General features: G+C 34.9%; 1 long non-coding RNA gene across 1 annotated transcript; it reads right to left on the bottom strand.

The window, feature by feature from the left end:
- Positions 1-2,194: 2,194 nt before the first annotated feature.
- Positions 2,195-3,169, bottom strand: LOC129881646 (uncharacterized). The gene is made up of 2 exons (XR_008765658.1): positions 2,839-3,169; positions 2,195-2,385 (listed from the first exon to the last, which is right to left on the bottom strand). It is a non-coding gene; the product is annotated as an uncharacterized LOC129881646 (long non-coding RNA).
- Positions 3,170-8,946: the final 5,777 nt, after the last annotated feature.

The raw sequence follows: 8,946 nt of genomic DNA, 5'->3' as shown, positions 1-8,946 counted from the left end.
GAATAGTGGCCGAGTAATAACTCAATTCAAATAGAGGCAAATGGTAACTTGGCCAATAAACAGCTCGACGATGGCTTGATTCGAATGATAGCCGATAATAGCTTGACGTCTCATGAGATTGCATTCCGATGAAATTTTGAGAGATCCTCAAAAGATTCTGTCCCAGTGTCAAATATAAAGCATTCCCTCTTTCTTGTATATTGAAGAAGTTCATCTTACTCATATCTGAGAGTCTTTGCAAATTGTGTCTAAATAAACAATTTAGAGCATATATGCCAGATAATTAAATATGATACAAGTTCCCATTTAGATCATGAAATTTGTCTTAAGACGATAAGGATGATGTCTTGCACTATGATGTCATAGGGCCATGATACGTAAAAATGAAATCCTAAGGTCATGAAATGGTGTCCGCAGGCCATGAAAATGATGCCTTTAGACTGTGACGCCTTAGGAACATAATTAACAACAATTAAATCCTTAGGCCACGAAAGGGTATCCATAAGCCATAAAAATGATGTCGTTAAACTATGACATCTCGGACTTAATGTAGATGTAATTTTCAGGCTCAAAGCACTTCTCAGCCTCAATGCAAATGTAATTTTCTGGCCTAATGCACTTCTGAGGCTCAATGCAGATGCAATTCTCGAGCTCAATGCATTTATCAAGTTTGATTAAGATACAATTTTTGGGCTTAAAGCAATCCTCAAGCTCAATATGATCTTTGTATCTTAAAGTAATAACTAAGGATAAGAAGTATCTCAGTCTCTCGTCTTGTTGGAGAGAAGGAGTGTCATTTCATGACATATGTATATGTCTTTTCTGTATTAAAAGAAAATTGTTAGTCTATAAAGGGAAAGGTTGATCTGTGTCTTTGCTTTGACCAGTACACTCCATCTATCTCTAATGTCTACTCGAAGGTCGATCTTCTATTCTAAATGCAATTTTGTCAAAATTTTTTAGGATCACTCAAAACTTTCTGCCTCAGTGCAAAAAATTATAATCTTCTTATGCTTGTTTATAGATGAATCTTTGTTTCTCACAAACTTTAATTCCCTCTCAAGAATTTAGTATGCTAATGTTTGAATGTTCTATAAGCATGGTATCTATATGACATATTTATACAGATCATTATATACTGTAAATAGGGTACATATATATGAGGCATACATGCTTAAATTATTCATAGCAACCTATAGATATGATTTCTATATAAAATGACATGTTTAAATATATATAAAGGCCTAAAAATATGGTTTCTACTAAATTATCATGCTAGAAATTATTTAGGAAGGATTATAAACATTGATTTTTGTTTAGATGACACACCAAAATATTTATTAAAGCCTACATACATGATTTCTATTCTCCAATAACATGCTAGAACGTCTTAATCTAATTTTAACATGCTGAAAAATATTATATGTCACCTACAGACATAGGTTATATTAATATAGCATGCTGAGCATTTCTTAAAAGATATAGGCATGATTCCAATATAAAACAACATTATAAACATCTATTTAAGTCATATAGCCATGATTTTCTAGATAACATAATATGTTAAAAATTCATTTAAAGCTATAAGCATGGCTTCAAATAAAACAACATGATAGATGTTGATTTAAATCCTATAGGCATGATTTTTAAATAAAGAAAAGCTGAAATATTTACTAAAAAAACTATAGGCATGACTTCTAGATTGAAAAATATATAACATTACACTATATTAGACATGATTTCTATGCGATTAACATGCTAGATTTATTTATATGATATTCATAGACATGATTTCTAAGCACACGTTCTAACACGAAATTGATTATTGAACATAAACTTTTAATAACATAGTAATTGGTGATTTTAATTTAAACACCACATGCAAAAGTTAGACAAATTATTTACTACATACAAATAGGTGTTTAAAAAAATGTTACAGTCATGTAGCATATTTTAAAATATATAACAATATAGATAATTAGGTAATATTTATGATAATGACAATGAGCAGAATTTTTTATTTAAGCCAAAGTATGTGAAGATGTCCTTTAACTATCCTATAAAAAAATATAAGCATGACAGCAATGGCATATAATTTTAACATCCGTGATCAATTAATTTCTATGGTCAATTAATTTAACACGCACACATATTACGGTAAAGTAAAATAAACATCAAGTAGCACATACATCCCTTCCCCCCTTAGACAGTTCCCGGATTATTTTATTATTATACAAAGAGTTCATATACAAATTATTACCAGCCAAGAGGAGTAAAAATAAATAAAATATATAAAACAGTCAAAAATCTGAAATAATAATTAAAAAAAACCGGCAAGTCCCCTCCTCGACAAAATCTTCTTATCTTGAACTTTAATGTTCAAACCTGTTAATAACCAAAGATATGCAAATATAATACAAAAACATACAGTACTAAATCGAGGGCCAATTCTAAAAGAAATATTCTAACATGTTATATTAGCATAGTTTGAGGCACATTCATAAAGAAACTTCACAGAAGACACAAGATTAATCGTCTAGATTTTCAGCAAAAGTTTCTCATGTCATAAAGTATCAATCACAATAATATTAAAAGTGAAAAACATCCGAAATTATACAAAGAGATAAGATGACTAACCTCGGTGCTTCCATTTCAATAACACAAACTTAAATTAAATAAATAATGAAAATGCAAGAATAAAGTAATGCTATTCAAGATTACTAACCAATTGAGAAGATAAGTAATTAGAAAAATAGATCTTGATTTGATTGAACCGAAGCAATGAAAAGAAAATAATGAAACTTTTGGGAGCCAAATTATATATAGAACAGTAATTACTCTTTAGGGTATCTCTAGTTGTTTTTCTAATGACAATGTCCAGAATAATGAAAGGGATTCTGCTTTCATAGTAGTAGAAATTTCAAAAGGGGTAAGAGAGAAATTAATAAAATATTTCCCTATCAGATTAAAGAATCGATTAAAAATCAATGTCTACCTTAAAAGAATAGGTAAACATCTGTCCAGAAATTAATAAAATAAGGAAATCAATCAATGCTATATTTTACCATTACAAGGCGGGTAACAATTTGTTCAAACTAATTAAGGTAACTAAAATCATACTAAAATCTACCTTAAGTAATAGAGTACTAACTTTTTCTATAACTGCTTTTTATAGAAGAATCGACAAAGATCAAAACATGCCATAAATAATGTAGCATCAAAACTTATTATACGATTTCCCATTTAGACAGTAAAATCTGAAGTGATTGAAATAATAAGCTATATTCATACTATAAGCAAAAAGGAAAAGAAAACAAAAGTTAAAATAAAATTGTTCTACTAAGAGACAAGAACAGTTGCACATATTACTACAAATATTTTCCAAATCAAATGTTGGATAGTCAACGAATTATGCTATAACTAAGCTAATTACACAAACTACAAAATCAATTAAAGGAGTAAGCTATGCTAGAATTGATGACTGATCTTTTCCATCTGAGTTACCCAAAAATCCAAATACCAACTCAAATAAACTCTCCAAATATCAAACTTAGAAGAAGTAGTCAAGCAAATTCCCAGACACAGATGGAGATTTGAACATAAAAAAATGATTGAACCAATGAGCCAAGAATCTGAAACTATAAGAGTTCATACTTGAGACAAAATTGCAACAATTATTGACTTTTGCATAGGGTAAACATGCATAAAAATTATAAAGACCATCGAAGAAACTGTTAAAATAAGAAACAAAACCTAGACAAGTCTACCAAGATCCGTCTTTAGAAGGCCAAAATCTTGGGCTTTAGTCTTCACCAAGTTCACTTGTCGATGCGAAAAGAGGGAGAAAGAGGCCACATGGATCTTGGTCGTCTTCGCCGGAGAGGAGACTATGATAGTGAGGTTTTTACCGGCGAAGGCTGTCTCTTGTGGGGTTCGCCAAAGATGGAAGAAGAGAGAAGCTTAGCGACGCCTGAAAAGGGAGAGGGTGAGATAGATCTAGTGGGATCTTCGCTGGATGGAGGTGAAAAGAGGAAGAGGAAGAAGGTGAGGGGAGAGGCGAGAAGGATATAAGAAGGAGAGGGACAGAGAGAGGCGGAGATGGCTGGGTTCGCCGATCGAAGAAGAGGGAGATACAGTGGTGGTGAGGAAGATGAGAGGATAGGGGTGGTGGTCGTATGGTTCTTGCCAGAGTGGCGACGTGAAGGTGGAGGAGAAGAAAGGGGGCCATGAACTTTTGTGAGAGTGGAGTGGTGGTGGTCTGTTGAAAAAGAGAGGGGAATAGGAAAATGATTTAGGGTTTGGGGATGTGTATTATACTAGGAAAGTAAAATGAGATTTAATCTGGATCGTTGATCACATGATATGAACGGTTGAGATTCGATTTAGTGTTTGATGAAGATGAAATGGATGGATGTGATTAAAAGAGAGATTTAGGATTTGAATATGGGTCAAATAGGCTAGAATTGACTTGATTTGCGCAACGAATTGGCTAGAATTGACATGATTTAAATAAAATTAGCTAGAATTGAAAGAAAATTGAATAAAGATGGTTATAACTTAAATAATTTGGAGCACAAATAAATGAATTGCTATTTAATTAATAAAATACTACACATATTAAATAAGTAAATGAGTAATAACTTTCCATATATTTCATATAATATTATATAATGTATACATATTGCATACTAAATAAAAACTTAAGATTCCAAAACTCATATAAAATAGTTATTAAAAATCCATAAAATGAATAAATAAATGAAAATAATAATAATAATAATATACTGAAAAGTACGAAAATCATCATTCAAAAATTAAGAATTCGTAAAATAAATAAATAATAACATGTAATGACCCTTCGGGTCATTTTCATCTTTCTACTTCTGTTTCATTGTTTAGAGAATTCATATAGTCACCCCAGGTCATTTATGACTTAGTGGCAATGGTAGCTCGGTCATCCAGTAGTTCGTTTGGGTTTTAGGCCCATTTTCCTATTTTGGAGTTTTTATAACTTGAAAAGTTGACTTCGGTCAAAACTCTGATAGTTTCATTACCTCTAGAATGGCTAAATTAGGTAGTTACATGATCGACACGAGTATCGAGACAATCATTATGAATTTGGGATTATTTGGCGCCTTAACCTTTGAAACTTGGCCTATGATTGATTATGGTCAACATTCTTGATAAATGCGCTCGAATTGAAATTCCGTTAGCACAGTTAGCTCCAAAATATTAAGTTTGGTCTAGAACGACCTTTTGTGCATGTCCTTAGGCCTCCGGTATCATTCTGAGCCCTTTTGTAGTTTTGGTTTAAATTGGTGCTTGGGTGTGGCACTTACTTTTCATTGAAATGACCTCCATTGAAAATTTTGACTGCACCATTGAGTCTAGAATGTTGTTTCAAATCACAATTCATATATGATTTGCATTCATGGAACTCCAGATGAGTTCGGAGCATCAAAAAAATTAAATTTTAGACTGTGCTAACACTATTCATCGCGGTTACTACTTACAGCGAATTTTTCAGATTTAAGTCCTAATTTTGACAAATGATTTCTCCACCATTTTGAACTCTATTCCAGTTATTCAAAGGTCCGAATTGAAGGTATTTTTGAGAGGAACGTGTTGGTAAGCTCATAAGGTGATTTGGGAACTCGTTTGAGTTAAATTTCACATTTAGCTGCTGTCTTTTGTTGTTTTTGGAGTGAAATTTTGGAGAATTTTGAGAAGTGTTTTTTGGCTAATTTAGGCCCGATTTGAGCAATTCAAAAGCCTATCTCGTGTGGAATTGCGAGAAGAACGTCCTGGTGCTATCAAAAATTGATTTGGGGCTTTGATTGAGGTAAAATTATGATTTTAACTGCTATTTTTGTTGAATTTTGGAGCTAAATTTTGATAAACTTTAGGGACTGATTTCTTGGGCGTTTTTAGTTTGAGTTTGGAAATTCTTGGTGCTACATTGTGTAGTTTTTTATGAGTAACATTGTGGTGCTCGGTCGCCTGGTCGTTCGTTTAGGTTTTAGGCTCATTATCCTCTTTGGGGATTTTACAATTTGAAAAGTTGACTTTGGTCATAACTTCACGAAAATGAACTCAGAATGGAATTCTGACTAATCTAGTAGCTCCAGAATGGCCAAATTAGGCTAGTAACATGGTCAGCACGAGTATCAAGGCAATCCGTATGAGTTTGGAGACATTTGGCGCTTTTGCCTTTGAAATTTGGCCTATAGTTGACTTTGGCCAACATTCTTGGAAAATGTGCTCGGATGAAAATTCTGACAGCGTGGTTAGTTCCAAAATATCGATTTTGGTCTAGAACGACCCTTTCATTCATTTCTTGAGGATTTCGATCTAATCCCGAGGCTTGTTGTTGAATTAGACTCAAAATGACACTTGGGTGTGGGACCCATTTTTTATTATAATGACCTCGCATGAGAATTTTGAATGCACCATTGAGATAGAAACGTCAAATTTGATGGGGTAGCATATCTCATTTGAGCGCATGGAGTTCCGAATGAATTTCGAGCACCCCATCGGAGAATTCAGACATGTCAAGTACTTTTTGCACCAACTGAGTCTAGTACCATCACTAAAGAGACTTTTGGTCATTAAAGTGAATATCGCTAAAGCGACTAGGCCCCATGGACGGGTGTCACTAAAGTGACATGTGGTCGCTAAATCGACCTCTCTCTTAAGAGACAAGGTTCTCACTTAAAAGAGGCCCGCCTCTTTGAGGTGGTCACTTAAGCGAATAGTGGATGTTCGCTTTTGCGACACTTGAGGGATGTTTTTAGTTCCAATTTTAGTTTTTTTCTAACAACTTTGAAGGGTAATTTCTTTTTTAAGTTGGAGGCGATTCTGCGATTGCAAAAGCTATTTTGCGTGGTTTTTCGAGAGGAATCCAATTGTGTGCTCAAAATTTGGAGTAAAGGCTTTGTTTGAGGTAGATTTCCCTTTCTCCTACGATTTTTAGTCTTCTTGAGCTAAAGTTGTAAGGGTGGTGCAGGTGTGGTTTGTGGCTATGTTGGTGTAGGAATTTTATTCCTTTTTGGAACACAAACTAGGTGTCATAATCCAAACCCGTGGGCGGCGACTGGGGTCCGACCTGGACCTCTGGACCCCGACCCCTGTATACGTATCTATCAGCTATAGCCAAGTTGAATCGTGTGTGATGTGATACTATACACAAAAACCCCAATGGGTCAAAAACTTTTTCATATACCTATAGCCTCTTTCACCTGTACCATAACATGAAAGGGCACGCAAGTCGGCAATGCTGCCATAACACAATAACATTTATAACACAATAACATTTATAACACAACATACAGGCATAGCTGAAACAAACTCATCAACAACTCACATACACGTGTCTACAGACCTCTAAGAGTATTAACTGTATCATATAACGGGACAGGGCCCCCGCCATACCCTTGAATAAACAAACATACATATCAAATAACCAGTGTTAAAACATAGGCTCCGGAATAGTGGAGCACTTCCAACATAGCTGAGTGGAAATTTTACGTCGGTGGTTCCCCCAAAATGAACATCTGTACCTGCGGGCATGAAACACAGCCCTCCAAAGAAAAGAGGATCAGTATGATACATGTATTAAGTATATAAAGCATAACATAGCATAAATGATCTTTCAACTGAAATATGGATGCAGGCAACAAACATAACAGTTAACGAATCACTATACCTGCGCTGTGTAAAATGAGGGCATGTATATCTTCCTCACATACCGTCCCCGGGCCGCTGTGGGACTCGAGGTTACAAATGTATCACTATGTTTTCATATGTATGCCTATATACTGTATTTGTCCCCTTAGAGTGGGACTCGGTGAAGTTGTTATTTCATTGTGTATCATGCCCGGCCCTTTATGGGACGCGGTGAATAATCATTTCATTATATATCATGCCCGGCCCTTCATAGGACGTGGTGAATTAGTATTTCATCGTTTATCATGTCTGATCCTTCATGGAACGCAGTGAATAAGCATTTCATCATATATCATGCCCGACCCTTCATGGGACGCGGTGAATAAGTATTTCATCATATATCATGCCCGGCCCTTCATGGGACGCGGTGAATAAGCATTTTATCATATATCATGCTCGGCCTTTCATGGGACGCGGTGAATAAGCATTTCATCATTTATCATGCCTGGCCCTTCATGGGATGCAATGAATTTATGTATTATTAGCATACACGAGCAGAGTAGTGAAAAACCATACAATATTTAAATCATTATCGGAGACTCAATGAAGTCATAAAGTGAACCGTCACTGGAAAACCAAGGTAGAAATCATCTCCAGTACCCTCTATATGTCACTAGGGACTATATCAAAAGAAGCCTCAACAGCGTAGTCGTATGTTATTATGGTATGAATCATCTTATAGAAGTTCGAGTATTGGCTATCTTAGAGCCTTTTAAAAAGAGGAGCTTTTTCGTACCAATCACTATTCAATCGTATAGAAGATTGGAGGAATAGGAGCTTAACTCCTTTAAGAGTCTTAACAGCTATAAGCGAACCAGAAACATGTATCAAGGAAGTGCCCAACAGCTTATGGAACCGAGGATATTTGTTATTGTAGGGTCCTTAGGAATAGGAGCTTATATCTCCACTTACTATTCAACATATAAAAGACTCGAGAGTCGTGGCTCGACCGCCTTTAGAGTTTTAGCATTCAGACGTGGATAAGAGTCATGAGTCATGCTCGAAGCTTATGAATAGAGTTACCCCAAGCTTCATATACATATCGTTCGTAACCTATATCTAAAACATGCCAACAAGAAAAGGGATGGGCTTTACATACATTGGAAACATGGCAAACCAAGAGAGAGATAAGCCTTACATACTTACTACTTTCCTTCATACAGAAGACTTGAGAGGCAATATCTCACTTATTGTAGGAGTTCTAACATCAAGAAATAGGTC

The sequence above is a fragment of the Solanum dulcamara genome, chromosome 3 (genome assembly GCF_947179165.1).
Source record: "Solanum dulcamara chromosome 3, daSolDulc1.2, whole genome shotgun sequence".
NCBI lineage: Eukaryota > Viridiplantae > Streptophyta > Magnoliopsida > Solanales > Solanaceae > Solanum > Solanum dulcamara.
Note: the sequence above shows the minus strand (reverse complement) of the source record. Positions and strands in the feature narration are given on the sequence as shown.